The sequence below is a fragment of the Anomalospiza imberbis genome, chromosome 6 (genome assembly GCF_031753505.1).
Source record: "Anomalospiza imberbis isolate Cuckoo-Finch-1a 21T00152 chromosome 6, ASM3175350v1, whole genome shotgun sequence".
NCBI classification, from domain to species: domain Eukaryota; kingdom Metazoa; phylum Chordata; class Aves; order Passeriformes; family Viduidae; genus Anomalospiza; species Anomalospiza imberbis.
Window position 1 is genome coordinate 14,510,285 of NC_089686.1, and position 19,669 is coordinate 14,529,953.

A 19,669-nucleotide genomic window follows, 5' to 3' on the forward strand; every position below is an offset into this window, starting at 1 on the left:
TTATGCACTACCAGAGATGAATGCATCTCAGCAGTGACTTAAGTGATTTCTCTACAGCTTGTTTCAGTTTCCATTCATAAAACACTTCAATCTATATTAGTCAAAATTGTCCCCCCTTGTAATACTTTTGCATTTCCATAGTAGCTCTCATTGTAAAGTAAAAAAGGACAGAGCAACAGAGGAAGTAAAAATTTAAATACCAATATTTGTCTTCGTCTGAAATAGTCAACTTGGTTAGGGGATAAAAAAACATTCTCTGAGTGTTTGTTAGCTCTGTACATTCTACATGTCATTTGCATTATTAAACAACAATATCTGAGCCTTGCCTTAAGTATCAATATAATAGGACTTTAGTTGATTAGTAATATTGCTTTAAGCTGAAATTTCATATAAAGAAACCCAACCCAAACCATGTAAGCACTACAAAATGTAGCAAGGATTTCTTTAACAGCCTGCAAACAGCACACAGCTTTTCCTGCACATTTTAAGGACATATCTAGAGTTCACAAGCTTTTCAATTTTATCACCTAATTATTAGAGAGACAATTTGCAAGAGTAAACAGTTCATACACTGTCTGAAGCTCTTAGCATTGCATTGAACATGGATATACAATTATTTGGTTACATAATAGCAGAACGTGTCTGACTTACACAAATGTTGAATCATTTAGAGTTTAAAGCTGAGGTTTCCCATACTGGTGGTCTATAGATTTCTGTCAGTGGTCAGCAGCTGAAGGTTTATTGCTGTCTGGGTACACAGTATTCATTCCCTATGGATAGTGGGGAGAGAAGAGGTTAATAACAAATTGACCAAGGAAAAATAATTCAGTTTATCAACAGCAGTAAAACATTTATTTTTTGCTAAAGACTGTAAGCCCTACAATTTCTGTTAATAACTTTTGCATTTTATTATGATTTTGTCAAACATATTGTTTATACTGAAATTTTCTTTTTCAGTCTGTTTCCTCTTTTTCAATCTATCCACTTATGACAAAAATACTACACAAGATATTATTTATAGAATATTTTCAACAGGCAAAACTCCTTCTCAAAAACAAGTAAAAAGGAAAGTGTTAGCTGGCTTAGGAAGCCTGATGTCACTGATGACACTGGATTAGGAAGCCAGATATCACGGGCTTAGGAAGCCTGATGGTCACAAAATGCAAAATGTGAATGTACAAGGAATTTAAGCAAGAAAGGGAGCAAAAAAATTACAATTTACTATTTTGGGACAAAATCAAGGAAGGCAAAGCCATCTGATGCTCAAAGATTTCACAAAGAGGGATTCTACAAGTCCGTGAGACTGCAAAGGATGATCAGTGAAAAAATAGGTGTACTGAAGGGAAGAACTAGAAGTGAAAAAGTTAAATGCCTTTTTTGCCTTTTCCTTCACAGGCAAAACCTGTTATTGGACCTTTGTGTTTCTGCAAAGAAGAGAGACAATCATCAGCAGGGGAGCAGTAGTCCAGGAGCTGCCTACAGCCTGGACACTCTCAGTGTAAGGGGCTCCTTTGGTTGTCCACAGAGGTGTCCAACTCGACAGGGAGGTTACTGCCTATCACCTGGCAGAAACTGCAGCAGTCAGAGGGGAACCCTAATGAGTAGAAACAAGGCTAACACATGTCCATTTTAGGGAAATGATGGCTACAACAGATACCAAACCACAACCCAAAAATAATAGGGACCATAAAAAACTCAGGAAGTAGGACAGCAGAAACCTTATGAAGTTCATCAAAGTAGCATCTTGGAGGTCTAAGCAAAATAAATGCATATCTTTTGGATCCATTTTGGGGGAAAATTAGATTTGTTTTAGGAAGTATATTTTTTAAATAAATAAAATGTTCAACAGTTTTGGTTTGTCCTACTCCAGGTAAACCATGTCATATTTCAGTATATATAATTTCCATAAAGCATTGCTAAATTTGGCACAGTATTATAAGATATATGTAGAAAACATTTGGCCATGGTTTGTTAGAACTGCCTCTGTGACAGTTCCCACTTATTCTTCTGTCATTGTCTGCTCATCTTATTTGACATCATTCATTCTAATTTCCATGCTAATAAACTCAAATTAAAAGCCATGGATAAAAAGAGGAACCAACACGTACTACTACACAGAAAATATACCTTCAGATTGCTGTCTCAAAAATACATTTCAAATTACTTTTTTTTTTTTTTTTTTTAAACCAGTGATGGCTAAAATCAAGTTCAGGAATACATTCAAGAATATTTGTTTATTAAAATATAAAAAACTTTCCACTGTCACAAAGTGAAGATTAAATAGCTCAACAATCACAACCAATTCCAAACTTTTTCAGGTCTAATGAAACCACTGCTTTAACTCTATTAGTTATCCAAGTAGTACAACTTGCACTGCAGGATATAAAAGATTCATGTCAGTAGAGATTTAAGCTCAGAAAAGTAGAACAATACTTAATGGTTAGTGAACTGCATTGAATATTCCTTAAAGCAATTTCTCTTTTTCTATGTCTGTGTTACACTGGGTTTTATTTCATCCAAGCCAAGTGAAAACTTCAAATACTTAAACAAGTTAGAGGTTTACTGCTACCCCAAAATTAAAGAAAAAGGTGGTCATCCACATAGAGAAACTGCTTTGAGAAAAGCAAGAAAATGTGACTTCCTGGTTAGCCCTAAGTTTATAAGCAGTAATGAAAAAGAATAACTCTAATGAAAGCAGCAGATTAAGTAGGAAGAACCTTTCCAGAAGTGTAATTTTGGATGCTGAAATACACTGTAGTGAGAAGTAACCTTCATGAAAGATACACTGCAGTTCTTTCCAAAGCCTCTGTTTTGGTTTGCACCTAGTGAGACAACAGTGAACAGTGGAACAACAGAAACAATAATTATATTGGCATCCTATATTCCTGCTTTTTTAATAGTATTTCCTCTCAAATATAAAATTCCACAGCTACATTCTCTGAATATTTTAAGCTTGATTATAGAGTTCCCCCAACCTGTTTTATATGGTTTTTGCCAGGCAATAACCCAAAAGAATGAAAACAAGCTAATACTTGGAGAGGTGCTTTGAGCATACTCACATGCCACATAGCCTAGTCACATGTACCCAACAGAATTCACAGTGCCTTCTATGAAATCTAACGCTTGGGAAAGTACAAAAAAATCGATTTAGCCATCAGTCTTTTGTCTGAGTTCACCACAAATTTTCAATTTCCTCCAGTTACCTTAATGTCCACGGAAAATGAGTTTGTATTCAATTCACCCCTTTCATTTTTTTAGGCTCAGATTGTTGTGCAGCTCTTGATTTACATGCAGTGGGGTCAGGTAGCTCAAACCTGGAAAAATTGGAGGTTTCTGCCAGATTTGATGGATAACATCATTCTTTTCAGAGCAAACAATTCTGTCTCCTCTAGCCTGTGGATTTCCTTTCATTGTCTGTCAGTTTGCTTTTCATACATTTCACACTTATCCATGTATGTTTTCACCTAAGCATATTGCATGGGCTACAAGCACATGTCCTGCTTCAACCTCACTTTACTTCTATCCCTATTCCATGTTGTCAGCAGCTGCCTGCTGGGACTACTGCTCCCACTGTAACTCCAAACCTGCTTTGATGCACACAGCTCCCTGTCTCTGCCATCTTCAAAAATCCAGCATGTACCTGTGCTAGTTTATGCTGCCACAGGGATTTATGCAACCCCACACCAAACCATGTCAGGGAATCAATGTAGTTGAAACTTTAACAAGCAGAAAAGCAGTGAGCCTCTTTCTTCAACAGTGCTGGATTATGTCATCTTCAGGTATTCATAGTACTATGGGATCAGCATTATGAACTCCAGCTTCAGGAATTCTGACCAGCCCTGAAGTATGAACAATTAATGCTCTAAATATCCCTTAACACACCAATCTTGTTAGAGATCACAGTGTCGGGAACAGGAATGCTCAATCCTCCCCAGCTCCATCTTATCTGCATGCAGTCCAATTTTTTATTCCCAGGACATGTCCTGGAAGCACCACAGCATCTTAGCCCAGACATAGGAACGTCTCTGTCAGCACCTTCTCCAGTGGGGAGTGTGATGTATCCTAGACTTGGGATCCCTGGTTCAGCTTAACCTGAAACACCTCAGGAGCTTCTCCCATGGGTTCTTTTTTTTCTTATGCATTCCTTATGCTCTCTGTTTTCCTTCTGTAAGCTGCAAATTTAAACGTTGTTGAGACAGACAAGAATCACAGGCCATTTTATTTTTGATACTGGTGTGAATGGACAGAAGAGAGACATATTTTGATCTTTCCCTAGACTTCATTTTTGTTCTGTAACAGTTTAGTATCCTAGTTTAAATAGACAGGCAATTTGAACTTGAAGGATCTGTTCTCTCAGGAAAAATATGATCATCACCCCTTTAAGTATTCTCCTTATGTATAGTGATTCATACCAGGCCTTATACTGTGGAAGGTTTGCAGTTTGAAATGTTAATTAACAGATATAGTCCATTTCCATATGTCTTCCTCTAAAGGTTACTGCAACAACATTTCCTGAATATACTTTAACAATTTAATGGCAGCCTGGCAGTAGTATCATGACAAATAAATTTAAGTGACGTACAGGTTGCAGTGGAGAATACAAAGTATAATAAAGCAATGTACTATTTATAGAGATGTGACATGAAAAACATTGACCTGTGGTCCCAAGTAATTTTCATAAGACAAAAGCTTTCATGGTAATAAAAACAAATCAGTCAATGTTCTAAAAGACTAATATAATAAACCATCAGGGAAGCTATTCAGCTGTGTTAACTCCATTTAACAAAAGAGGAGTCATTATTATTCAAACTTTGTACTTAAAGTTTGGTGACAACTTTAGCTGCACTATGACAAAGAGATTCTTGATTTATGAGAGATACCTCCAGAATTGGCAGTGGGACTCATATGCTACCTTGCTAGTCATATTAAACAAAACTAGTTTGACATTAGAAACACAGGACTGGACTTAAATGACAGGACAGAATTTCAGAGACGCTGAAGATAGTGCATGAAATATTGCCATCCCCAAGAATTTATATGCTGACAAGAAACTAGAACATGAGGAAGATGGAAGAGGAGTCAGGATTGCTAATATTTTTTTATGGGAAGGAGAAAAAGAAAGGAAGAGGAAAAAAGTACTTTCAGTCTAAACTGATTCTCAACAAATGGATACTACACTCTTTTTCAAGAGAAACAAAATCGTGCTTTATAATTTTATTTTCAAGGTTGTATTGCTATAGCAACTGAGAAAGGGAGAAATTAAGTGAATTACAAGCAATTTGGGGTACAGGAAGAAAACAATCACAGGCTATGATTACAAACTGTGCTTTCTAACTGTGAGTTCATCCTTACACACTCACTCAGCAGACATCATTTCTTGAAGAGCTGAAATGTTGTAATGATTCTTTTCTTTATGAGCCTCGCTCATTTGCAAGCATCTTTGCAGTTCTGCTTTATAAATAAGACAGTATTTGGAAACATCAAGATACTAAATAACTAGCTGGAAGTTTTTCAAAATACCAAGATTTCCTTTTTATCCACTCCTTTCCTTATCCTGCTCTGAATTTTAGAGACTTTACACACCTAACAAACCAGTTTGGTCTTTATCTATACCACAAGCAACTCCACCTACACCCAGCTGGGATTTTATTTTAAATTGCACAAGGTCCACTTATTTATGCCAAACACAAACTGTCAGCTGGGACTCTGCGGAATATACCACAAAAAGTTGTGAACTATTTATTTGAGAAGGGATAAATAGATATGCAGAGCAGAATAGAAAGGCAGAAAAAAGGAAGATAAATGAAAGGAATGGGTTGTACAGGCAGAGCTGAAAAAGGCATTACAGATAAAGATATGCAACACAGAGATGTTAACCTGATTAACAAAATATAAGATAGTCAGTCTATGACTGAAAGAGCTGCTAGAGACAGAAGTGCTTGAAAGTTGCTCAGAAGACTTGTTCCTGCTGATGCAACATGAATGGCTAATTATGATGAATATAATACTGAGGGATTCCACTTGAATTCAGGTCTACCAGGTACCACACTAAAAAACTGGTAGACAATTTAATGCCCTGTCATCTTAAGATATGAAATTATAGGGGTAAACAATGAAACAGATCTGAAAAAAAAAATAGACAATACCCCTATTATTTGATCTGTGTTTACAACTAGATTGTGAATAAGTCTTCCAAGACTTTAATGAACAGCAGCAGGTGCCACATTAAAATATATCATAGTAAAAAATAAAGGATTTCACCCTCACAAAAGACAAAGCACTCAAGTATTCTGGACTGCAGGGAAAAATCCAATCTCAGCAAAGATGAAAAACTACTATCCGTCTTTAACCAAGTCTAATATTTAATAGTGACTGCTCTTTAAAATCTGAATGGGTTTTCAAGGGGAAATTTTAAATACTCTGTTATTTTTTTCATATCAGATGCCTTCAAAAAATAAAATTAAACCTCCATTGCAAAACTAAATTTATATAATGTTGATAAAAACAATAGTTTCAATTCCCTATCGAGAATGAATATAAAAAAGCACTGATTGCAAAAGAAGTTAATTTTAATAACTAGTTACTGATGTTATTTATTAAAGCATTTTACATACCTATATCAGTTACTATCACTTGGATACAATTAGGAGATCCTGTACTTTTTTATGGCCATTATTCAACTTTTCATGAAAAAGGTGTGTAATTTCCAAGCTTAGGATAAATTAACTTTCAAAGGGATTCTTCAGACTTACAAAAATAGCATATCATCCTTACTTTCGAGCCTCAACTTTTGCAGCTGAAATGAAACTAAAACAAAACACTAAAAAAATCCAAACCCAAATATTACAATATATTTTGTCATAGGCTAGTTGAATGTTTCTTTTCTCTGACCATCACCCTTGGATCATCTCCTTGTTACAGATTTGAAAACAGTGAACAGAGAACAGCAGTGCAGCATCTGTCATTCCTCAGCCTACATCCCATGCAGTGCTTTTTGTGTAAGTCCAGCAGAGCAGTTCCCGTTAGGAAAGAGAGAATGCAATGATATTGTTGTGTTTCTTTGAGGCCAATTGGCTGAGTTGCTTAGAATTATGGTGCCTGTATAAACCCCTGAGGGCTGGTTCTCATGGCTTCTCTTGCTAAAGAAAAGAGGTGGTGTGCCTCCTTCCCAAAGGTCAGCCCGGCATCCTGTTCCTCATGCAGAAGCAAAACCAGCAAGCCTGGCCCTCCAAAGCTCATTATCTCACTGTGCAACACCTTCTCCCTTATCCTTTCTGCTATGTCTTTCTTCCCCAGAACATAAGCCAGCCCAAGCTCAATCTTTTGAGCAGCAAAATCAAGTTTTTTACAGCACTAATAAACCTTGAATCAGCTTAATTTAGAAATATTACTCTGCGCCTTTCTCCAAAGGGAACTCTAGTCTCCAAAATGAAAAACAAATACATAGAAGGATGACATAGATCTCTTTATTAGTACTGCCATAACAATTTAGGGAAACTGTATAGACAAACAGAATGTAGACTATCAGTGAATTGCTTTGCTCTAGAAGGAATTATTCTCTCTTGACACCACATGAATTGGCCTTGAATGGAAGGAGAGGCAAAAAGGTCTCATAACGCCAGATAACCAAAAATAAACTTAATGAGAAAAAGCAGATGGATATTTGTCTTGCAATTTTATTGATTTAGCTTTTAATTTCTGCATGAAGACCTCTGCAAAACCTCAGAAAATTCAGCCAAGGGTGGTATGGCTGTTGACCCCATTGAAGAAGTAAAAGGATTGTAGTGCATCGAAGAATTCTGAATCCCCAATCTCCTACATGACTTGCAGCTAGGGAGAGCAGTAGTGAGACATCCTCTCTCCAGGCAGTAGCTCCTAGAAGGAGGATCACAGTACCATGACCCCAGTCACAGTCATTCTGCAGAGATGACTTCCACTGCTTTTCCAAAAACACTTCTCAAAAAAAAAAATTCTTCTTTGCCATAACATAAGCCTTTGTAAGAACACACAAGTGACTTAATCAAAACTACCCCCAGTTACAGCATAAAGCTCTGCACCTTTGTGAAGTGCAACAGGAAAGAAGTAGCCACTGCTGTATTTAATGTATTTATCTAATGTCATATGTCCTAACAGCATTGTCCCAACTTTACTTTTTCTACCACAGGATAAAGCAACAGTCTCCTTGTGCCATATAACCTCTTCAGCCCAGCCTAATTTATGCCCAAATTCAAAATATACTGTTTTATTTTTTCCTGTTCAAACACTATGAAAACTTAAACAAACAAACAAACCAACCTTTTCCAAATCAATCGTAGCTATTCTACTGAATAATTTGACCTAATACCAGCTTGATTGATTCCTGTACCAGGGTGTGTGTGACACTGAGATATTTTGAATTACCCTTATTATAGAGGGGATAGCTGTTTACAGGATATTATGTATATAAGCAGTTTTTCTCTTTTAGTCTTAGCTCTGTGAACAGGGCTAGCCCTAAGGCAAAGCCTAAGGCAGAAAGTGAAACACATTTTTTAAAGGCTGTTTGTTAATTGAGCCCTAAACTGCTTTCCTGCTCCTTGCCAGTTTTATCCTAACATAAGAACAAATCAATGTTAAGGCAGTCTGCCAGATGCTGGCCAACTCAGACTACTTTGAGCATTCTCTCTCTTCCTTGGCAGCTGAAATCTCTCAGCACTATTCAAATTTTGCTCAGCATCTAGCAGCATTCAGCCCTAAATGGGCTGCAAGCTGCATATGAATATTTTAATTACATGCTGCTAGGCAGAAAGAAACAACCAGCTATGCACAGGAAAGTCAACTAAGAACTTGTAAGCTCTGTGACAGCAATGGATTTATAATTTCAGCCTGTTTATTATGCTTTGGGCATCTTTCTCTAAAAGGTTGTGTTTAAGGCACTGCCAGCTAGGTGCCTTGTTTGAAAAAGAGAAGTGCAGTTGTTTTGTTGCCCTCCTGCAGTCAGTGCAGAAATTGAAGAGAAAATGAAGAAGTTTCTCAGACCATATATCTGAAATTCAGTGTTTTCCTGAAGGCCACTGGACTAAAGGAGGATGATCAGTAGCTTTCAAGAAAGAAAAAGACTGCATTTGGCAGCGAGAGGAGGAGGAGGGCAGAGAAGGGTCGAATGCCAGCCAGGTTCTGGTTTCAGACCTGGATCAAGTGTACTGGACTGACATGAAGCACCCAACTCCTGCATATTTTCCATGGTGAGACTGCACAAAAACACTCTCTGATGGGGCTGGAGCCATTCCCAAAAGCATCAACTAACTAAGCACCCTATTTTTGCATTTCACTTCCCCTTTAGGACTCTGATTCACTGTCTAGGGATTTGGACAACCAGAAGATAAAAGAGGAAGAGCCAGCAGTGATATAGCAGGGAAGAGCTTTGTTGACCAGACAAAGCCTGAAGGGATAAAGGTGAGAGACAGGCAGTTATGGGGAGTCTACATGGAGATTTGAGCTGCAGTAGGATACAGGGGGATGACGAAGCTGCTAGGACTAATGTGAAAATGGAATGAGGTGACCCTGGCAGACATCCCCAAACTGTTGTCAAATGGCCTCTAAGAAAGAGCTGTACAAATACCTGAACTGAAAAGAAAGAAGTTCAGTAATCCAAGAGGCCTAAATAGCCTAAAAGAAATGTTCAGTGATTTCTCCTTGAGTACCACTCTGCAGAAGTAATTTTTTTTAAACATCCTTCGTCTCTTTATCAGCCTACCAAACAGCCAGGTAAAGCTGGAATATAAGCCTGTTTGGAACAACAAACACCAAGCTGATTCAGGAGGAGAGAGAGAATTGTTTGGCTAGGTTTTTTTGTCTTTATTTTTAACTTAGCAGTGAAAGGGAGGGAAAGAGAACGAATTTGACACTTGCATGACATTTCCAGTTTAACGCTGAACTTCTATGTCCCCACTCGAATGCAAGGTTCATCAGCTACCAGATGCTTTTAAGAGCTTGGGGAAATGAAAAGATATATACTTTTTCCTGTCTAGATGCTCTACTTTAAACTGTCTACAATCACTTTTTTTTTTCTGTTAAAAGCCACTGTACTTTACTTTAAAAAAACTTCAGGATTGCTAAAAAAAGACCAAAAAGAAAAATCTAAACTCAGTATCATCCTGCAGTCCTAATCTGCTTTTCATCAAAAAGCTTCAGTATCTCCTAAAAGCTTTGATGAACCTGATAAGAGACAAAGGTTGAGACAGAGACCAAGTGAATCTCAAGCACCTAGTAAAGTTTTGTTCTCATACTAAATAAACTGTGAAAGAATTGCACTGAAGAAAAGAAAATTTCAGAATGCTTGGTCACAGACTTAATGGGACCATTAGTTTTACTAGACTTTATTGCATGCACTCTATAAAAATACCTAACAAGTCTGAAAGAACTTCCATATTTAACATAAATGTAGTCAAATATAGGAAAACAAAATAGACCTGAATATTAGAATTTCTAATCCAATGGACAATTCATGAGCTTGGTCTGTGTCCCCACAGTCTTAGTAAACCTATTAATCTTTACAATGAACAATAATATCATTATCAATTCAATTCTTCCCATATTTGGATAATACATTCCTCCTAGCAATGTCTTGGATGCCTTTATATAAATATGAACAACGTTTACATAGATCCTCTATATTGTTCAAGACAAAACTTATTAAAATATTTGGTAACAACAACCCCCTGCAGCTCTGCAGGGGGCAGGGTGGCTGGGAAGCTGCCTGGTGGAAAAGGACCGGGGGGTGCTGGTAAACAGCAGCTGAACACAAACCAGTGTGTGCTCAGGTGGCCAAGAAGGCCAATGACATCCTGGCCTGTGTCAGCAATAGTGTGGCCAGCAGGACCAGGGCAGGGATTGTCACCCTGTACTCAGCACTGGTGAGGCCACACTTTGAATGCTGTGTTCACTTCTGGGCTCCTCATGACAAGAGAGACACTGAGGGGCTGGAGCATATCCAGAGAAGGGCAACAGAGCTGGGGAAGGGTCCAGAACACAAGATTTGTGAGGAGCAGCTGAGGGAGATGGGGGTGTTTAGACTGGAGAAGAGGAGGCTCAGGAGTGACTTTACAGTCTCTCTACAGCCATCTGAAAAGACACTGTAGAAAGGTGGGAGTCAGTCTCTTCTGACATGTATCAAGTGAAGGGATAAGAAGAAATAGCCTTAAATTGTGCTTAGGGGAGGTTCAGATTAGATACTATATTTTATTTTTTCCCACTGATAGGGCTAAGGCATTGAAATTAGTTGCCCAGGGAGGTGGTGGAGTCACTGTCTCTGGAAGTTTTCAAAGAGGCATCTGGATGTGTCACTTGGGGATATTGTTCAGGCGTGGTTACAGTGGTGCTGGGTTGACAGCTGGGCAAGATAGTTTTGAAGGTCTCTTTCAACACTGATGATTCTGTGATGTAAAGAGGTGGAATTCTGAAGTTATAGTAAATAGCAATAGATGGCCCTGACATGAGTATATGGCTGAATTCATTCCAAGGATTCTTTTTTCAAGATGTCAGTGTTAAGCCCCTTGAGCAAATTATCACTTTTATCCTCACTCTACGGCCATTAGTTAAGCCCTTATATTTATCAACACTAGTAATCAAAAATCATTAAGTACAGTCAGAGACAAGCAGACTTAATCTTGGGATTCAGAAGTATTTGAAATCCTTGCCAAGAAAGGCCTCTCCCTCCTGATTTAGCATTAAGTTGCAAAATAAACCATCCTGCTAAATTGAATTTCTCAGCTTGAGCACCACAAACAAAACCCAAGTAAATGAGTGTTTATTAGAATGAGCTTGACAAATAATGACTTCCCACCAATAGGCTATCCATGATATATCTATAGATTGCTATCTGTGACATCTCCATAATAATGTATTTTGTTACATGGACATTGCTGACAGGTGATTACATGGGTTTTCATCAGAAAGGACTTGAAAATTAAAAACTGTGATGTGCATATTCATTTTCCAAAAAGTCCAGATTGTAGAGATTGAATTAGGCACAAGAGTTATTTTGGTTTTGTTTGAGGGGTTTTTGGCAGAACTACCTGGATATGGAACAGTTTCTGTTTCTTGAAAAATGGCCTAGGCCTGAAGAAAAGCAACCTAAAACTATGTAGCAATAGGCATGCAGGGCTGAAATCCCTCTATCAGCACACACATTCATAACCTTTTGATGATACAGTCAGCATCTTCCAGCATTTGAAGTGAGGCTTGCTCAGCTCAAAGTTTCCTCTTTGACACAACTTGTCAACTAGTTTATTTCTTTATATTTGATGTTTATTTTGTAAATGTTAATGATTTCCAAGACATCCAGCATCTTGCAACATATCATTGCATTTTTCCATTAAGAATGCTGAAAAATAAAACTGCCAGCTCAAATATGCTTTAGAGTCAAATTAACTGGACACATCTCACTGATCAATCCCAAGGTCAATTAACTGTGAGTTCACTAGGTCCAAGGAACAAGTCCCAAAACCCAGAACATTCAGAATGCAGATGAACAGTGGATGTGGAGAAGCAAAAAAAGAAAGAATTAAATGAATATCAGTTTCTCTGTGATTATACTATACTCAGAGTTTACAAGGGAGAATCTGTTCCAAACACAAACAATATCAGAATGAACTTCAGAAAAGGGGAATAGGAAAATCACATAAAAATTTTCCCAAAAACTTGATTTAACTTCAAGTGACTTAGAATGATTCATTCTCTTCATTGAGCCCTTTTAGAAAAACAAAATAGAAGACATGCAGGCTTCCAGACTGATCCTTACAAAAAGGTCAGTAACAAAACATAACTCATTTTCTGGTTATCTCAATAGGACAACTGATAATAATTTAATATAATTTCTGTAAATTTTAAAGAAGCCAGAGACAGAGAAGTAGGAGACAGGAAGCAGTGTCTATTTCTCACCGTCTGTTACCTCCTTCAATGACTTTTAGATGTGGGAGTCCTTGAAATCTAGAGAGGGATTTATCTTATATGGATGCCACCGATATGCATGCTTCTTTCTAGAAGTGTATCTTGAGCTAGTTACCTGAAGCTCTCTAGAGGAAAGAAATATGTATTTTTAGGCAGGACCCATCCAACCTATTTTGCACATCTGCTTTACAATACAATAAGACTGTTCAAGACAGTCCTGTTCTTTATTGTCTATAAAGGAAATCTCAATGATTCACTCAGAGGCTGAAGTTTACACTGGAGATCGCTAAGATTAGATATGTCAAGGCTTACTTACCCCTAGGGTCTATAGAAAAGCATACAAACTTGTCTGGTGTAGAGGAAAGTGAAATCTTTGCCAGAGAAGATGGCAGGAGTGTGTCAGAAAAAGAACTATGAAGTTTTCTGTTTGATGCCTGCAATCAAGGTGACATCTGGTTCACATTGTGCAATTTGCCTGTTTGACCTGAAGAACAAAGATCTACTTCTTGCAAACCCCAGGTATTTGGCCTGTAAGTCATAAATCTGAAAAATAAATTTTTAGAAGGCTGAGACAGGCAAATCTCACTTTCCAGACCAGTCACAACCTCTAAATAATCCCTTATGGTGGTCATGAATGGGACAGTACTCTTGGTCATGCAAATGGAAAGAGCCAAGATTTTTTGAAAGAACAAAGCAATGTCGTGGCTCATGAGTGCATGAAACATACTAGGATGGTGCCATCAGCACTGAAAGGATAGTTTTCAGAATGTCCCTGCACTTACTATTACTACTGGGAGCTCTTCTTTCTGTATTTCATTTTGGATTGCCATGCATCCCCAGGAAAGCCACAATGAATCACACTCTGCAAGCCATTCACTTCACCAGGTATGTCCTGTGAGACCCAAGCCCTTTTGTGGATGCAGCCCAAACATCCATCTGTGGCTTGGACTGTCCCTCCAATGAGTTTTGGAAATAAGACGTCTATAGATTTTTCAAAATTGCATCTTTATACACATTATGAAGCTCGGAATTTCTATCAGTAGGTAAACAAAGAAATTATTACAATCAAATTTTTATTCCCATGCTTATACTCCCACACAGTGTATTTAAATATTCCCGCAAGTATATTATCAAGTACACAATAAAACCCTAGCCAATGATAATGATGATAATAAGAGAAAAGTGTCCTGGCAGGTGTTTAATAGAACATAGTCACTCAACAGGAAGTGTCTGGTACCATTTAGTATCAATATCTCTCAAGCTCATTAAATTTTTTTTCAGATTTCAATATCCAGAAGTCATCAATTCCATTTTTTTCCAGTTAATAAAATTTTTCTTCCTTTTGTCCACAATTATTGACAAGACTATTATCTAAATGAGTATTAGGTCTTTCTTAATTAGCAGGCAATTCAGCTGTGACTTGCACAAAAAACCTTGTCTAATTTAATAAATGGTTACATTGCTTTACCAGTGCTGAGCAATTAATTAACTCAGAAACTGCATTTGGTTTTTTATGCATTTTCCTGGCATTTGTATTGTGTACTAACCCAAGCCACTGTCACATTGACTAAAGTTTTATTCCCAATCTAGATTGCTTATGAAATATCAAAAAAAAAAAAAAAAAAAGTCAATTATTGGCTTGGAACAGGAATTCTTCTCTGACACCTATTTTTCCTGCTCTTCAAGAGCAGCCAGCTGACTTCTAGCTGCCTAAGTGGACTACAGTCACCTGCTCACGTCTAGAAACCCGTACAACTTAAAATAATATTTTGCTTTCAGATCATTCCCCTGCCCCCCCTCCCCCCCAATCCCCCATTTCCTATAATTATTTAGTATGTATAAACAAGGCCTGGGACCTCAGACCTGATTCCTTACAGCCATTCACAGCAGTAAATATAATGCAGGTCTAAGCCTCCACAGAAGCTGCCCGTGATATTTGTCAACTTCAACAGGGCTGTACTAACTTACACCAGTTTCAAACCTTGCTTAGGGTATTTTACATTCACTTTGCCATAGCATGCATGATTACACAAGCTGCAGGGCAGAAAAGTGAATTACTCAGCCCTCTTTCCTCCTCCGCCCACATCTTATTTGTATGTAAAGCACCTACTCCATTCCCAGAGATATATAGCTAGGTAACATAAGCAAACTAATGAGGTATAGCCTTGGGGCGTGTCAGCTCTATGTGCCTTAAAAGTGCCTACCTTTCCAAACATAGAATTGCTATTCAAATATTGTTCCTGCCTTTGTTAACTAATAATAAAACCACATGAAAATATAGCACCGTGTCACCCACTGCTTATAAGCTCCATACAAGATGAATAGGTAGCTCCAGTGGGCAGCCTGCACACTCTGTCCTGCCTATTAAGGTTTTTAAGATCAGTTTTTTATCATGCATCTCAGGAAATGTTTGTCTTATCAATGAGCACTGTGCATAGGCTGTCAGAGCATATTGCAGTCCCTTCTCCAGTGGGGTTGTTTTGACTTGTCAACTCAAGTAGAAGAATGTAAGTAATTTATATGAGCATTTTGCATTAGAGTATTGAATACATTCTGGTTTTAATTAGGAGGAACAAGAATTGGTTGCAACAAGATCTAAATGCCTGTTGCAGCCCAAAGGATATCAAGAGTTCTCACATTAAAAGTGGCACGTTGCAGCTGATTCTGATTCATGGCTGTCTGCTCTTCAGTGGACGCCTCAGATATTTAATCTGTGAACTTTTCTTTTATCACTGTAGGCCCATCTTTCTCCTCTCTACATCCATATATATTCTGTTGGCCTGGAAGCTTGTGAGAGCTCATTCTGCTCTGTGATTCTAAGGAAATTCACACAGCTCTTCAAAAGACACAAAGTGCTTACCTCTTTTCCAAATTCTGAGCATCAAATAGAAAGATTTAACATGGAATGTACCCATGCCAATGCCAGCATCGTCCCAGCAGTAAGGGCTGTCAGTCTTGTAATGGCAGCTGCTCTATGTCAATGTCACACAACAAACAAGTAACAAGCCTTCAAAGAAGTGTCTTTGAAGACAAGGCATTTAAGAGGGCATCATAAATCGCAGCTTATTCACAGATGCAAAGACATGCCTATGATAGTTATCAATTTTCAGATAACAATTCCATGAGTTAAGAGGTTTAGTGAGATATTTAAAGATACATAGCAAGATAGCTGGAAATAGAGGGCATACTTTCAACTTCTGGCATGGTGTTTGCTACTTAACAATCTTGTCTTACACCCAGAACCTGACTGGAAGAGCATCAGGATGCAATTTCAGTGCACAGACCCAGTTTTGCTATATTCCATGTTCCCTTTTACTTCTCCTGCTGAGAAATCTAGCACAACAAAAAAAAAAAAAAAAAAAAAAAAAAAAAAAAAAAAAAAAAAAAAATTGGGGCTAGATCCTCAGCAGGGTTAAACCACCTAAGCTCCATTACAAGTAGTAGCTACCATGGTCTTCAGCATAAGTAAAAGATTATTATTAAGTTTTTCTATCAAGCACATAAATATAATTTAGCTGCTTTGTAGAATTCTCTCTTTTAGTAGGATGACAAGGACTCTATGTAGATGAAGTCTCTTTCACTAAACTCTCAGTTTATTAGTTAACAGGCATTCTTATTTGACGGCTAAAAATGTTAAAAGGTTGATCAAAATTTTTTTTTTTTTTTTTTTTGCTTAACCATGCTATTTTTATTCATATGTTAAAAACTGTTTCAATGATCATTTATTTTCAGAATATCTGAATATTTTGAGTTGGAAGGGACTCACATGGATCATCCAAGTCCAACTCCTTGTCCTGGTTCTTCTTTACACACAGAGAAACCACTATTTAGCACCAGAACAAGCTTTTCTTGTTCAACAAGATTGATCTACCATACTTCCTGAACTGGTAGATTTGATGGCTGACAAAGTGAAAAACCTTAGAAATTTGATGGCATTCCCCACTAAGCCTCACTAAAGTTGTCATGCAAGCACATGTGTGCCTTAACCCCACAGCTGCCACTCAAAGGCGATCCTGCTGAAATAATGATAGCTGCGGTGTTTCATCAAAATGTAAAATCCATGGCAAAAGACTGCTGTGATAAATGGCAGGAGCCAAAGAGGCAAGTCCGCATGGGATCAGGCTGAGGAGCCCTGACTGTCTCGTTCGCAGCTGTTATCGGTGCCCAAGGAGCAGAGCCGGGGCTCCTTGGCCCTGTTGTCGCCATGGACTAACAGAGACGGAGTCACTGGTCTCACCCAAGCTGGAGAGGCACTGTGGGTTTAGGTAGCACCTTCAGCTCCTGGGCCTGCACCGAAACAAACATAGCTCGAAATTCGGAGACACGACGCGAAGCCTCTCTCCGTTTCCGAAGCGGTCACGTCGCTTCAGCGCCAGCCGCTATGTTCAGCCCTGGTTTTGGCTGCTGTTGTGAAGGCGGCCAAGAGAGGGCAGCCGGCCCTCGGCTACGCCGCTGCCCTGCGCGGGCCCGGCGGCCCGGGCTGGCCTGCGCCCGGAGCCGCGACCAGCGCCGGGCAGCGGCCGCCCCTGGTGCCGCCGGAGAAGGGCATTTCTGGCCTGGCTGCACAGGTGTCCCTCCTGAACTGGGTCCCATGCACGGGTGAACGGGCACACGAATTGCTTTCTCCAGAAATACCCGTTTTTATTTAAAAGTGAGACGTATCAGAAATAGCCCTGGTGGATTTCATGGCTCAGGTGCTCGGGGATGCGTGCTGGTGCTGAGGCTGACAGGACAGGACAGGTTTATTTGCTTGCCCTTCTTGATATAGTAAGTGGCATTTGATAAATGGTTGTCAGACCACTGAAATCTAATAACATGGATCACTACAAGATGATTACAGCCCCTGAACATTACTGGCACTATATGAGTGAATAATAACCTTGCTGTTTTTGACAAGGGGATACGTAATCCTCAGGGTATTCAGGGACAAGGTGCGATTTCTAAAACTTGGTCAGGAAAGGCATTAAAAATTATAACATCATTGGCTGAGAAGCCTTCCCTGTGGATTTTAAAGATTTGTGACTATGATAAATAAAATCACTCTCTTAATCAACCCTTTCCAATATAATTTATGAATGCTCTGTTCCAAAGAGCGTATCCCAACAATATGGAGGAAGGTTGATGTAGACACATTGATGCATACATACATACTAAAATACAGATATTGCCAGTACAAGGATAAGATAAAAGCAAACTGACATAAATAAAATCCTCGTAAGGACATTTTAAAAATACGGTTCCTTAACACAATGTACCTGCCAAAGTATTCAACTGATTTTACATCATGTCAGGTAATAGCTAGCCACACTTTCAGTTGCCCAGGAAAGCTAGTAATCAATGGGTAGAAACACAATTCACCATGCTTGATAGGTGAGCTAGCAAGGCAGTAATACCTCTGAGAAAATGGCAGGAGTGATATGTGCACACTCTTTCTGTCTTTAGTGCTGAAGCCAGGCCTGCTTTCAAAGGCAAACTGACACTATCATTACAAGCTTTTTCTATTGATATCAGGCAGAAATTATCAAGCACAGTCCAGCAGAATTATAAGGTAAGACTGACCAATAAATATACATTTCCTCATATTTTGCACTGCAAAAAAAGGATCTTAAAGTTACACTGGTTTTCACACCTCAAAAACCTTTTCATCAATTGCAAAGAAGAGAAGACATACACACATACAGATATCTCTTTCAAAAGAAGCATGCTGAACGTAGCTACTAGATCCAATTTAAAATACTGTTATTTTTAAATAATCTTCACAGCAGAAGTAATGTAACCACAACATATTTAAGACCTGGAATAATCACTAATATGTACAAGTTCAAGTGCAGAACTTCGTGATGCAAAAACTCAGCTGTGAGGGTTAGGTTTTGCCTGAAGCAATACCTGCCAGTAGCCCCACTGAAAGCAGAGCATACTCTCGGTGAAATGCTGTTAGGGGAAATAAAAGGGGGAGAAGAAAAGCTTAAAGCATCCAGTTTAAAATTCTCATAATGCCTTTCACAGATAGCCCTGACTGCTGCCCCAAGTTCCCACCACATTTGCCAGCACCTTATGCCCTTGTTAGCAATGCCACTTCTCTTCCCTGGGATCGAAGACCTGCCCGAGTTTTTGCTCCCATCCAATATCAGCACCCACTCTGAATCCTCACACCACTCTCCCTGGAACAGCCTCAGCACCAGCTGCACAAGCTGAGCTCTAATCAGCCTCGGCGGAACACAGCATCAGGTCCCAGTCAGTGCTCTGCCTAGGACGCTGCGTGGCTCTCCTATCAGGCCCACGCAGGCTGTCCAAATTAGGAGCTCTGCTTTTGTTCCAATTGCACTGTTAACACAAAAAAAAAAAAAACCATGACTGCAACAAGGGAAACATCATTTGGACCCATTCTTGTGTGTCTCAGTACCACCGCAGAGCAGCTCAATGTGACTCTAGGGAGAGGTCTCGCCATAATGCAAAGCCTTTGGCTGCTGGCTGAGAAACTGAGAAACTCCTCAAGACACAAAGTCCTTCACAATGCCTGAGAAAGAGGAGTCAAAAATGCATTTGTCAGCAGCAAGCTGTGAGGACACAGCTGTGCTGTCCTCCAGTTGTGTCCTATTATAAACCCTATCCCCTCCATGTAGAGACCTATCAAGACAGATGTCCCTGTAGCAAGGTTTGGCCACCAGACGCCTGCAGCTGACCAGTACAATACAGTGGCCATTCACACAGAGAAGGGAGGGAGGCAGGTGCAGGGGGAAGT

The 19,669-nt window shown here is 39.0% G+C and overlaps 1 protein-coding gene across 5 annotated transcripts in view; it reads right to left on the bottom strand.

Annotated features, from left to right (window-relative positions):
* TUNAR (TCL1 upstream neural differentiation-associated RNA) overlaps window positions 1–19,669 on the bottom strand; it is a 160,236-nt gene that overhangs the window by 60,810 nt on the left and 79,757 nt on the right. For all 5 annotated transcript variants that reach the window (XM_068192496.1, XM_068192500.1, XM_068192499.1 and 2 more), the window contains exon 2: window positions 652–770. The gene's annotated coding sequence lies outside the window, so the exon portion shown is untranslated. The remainder of the gene's footprint in view (window positions 1–651; window positions 771–19,669) is intronic.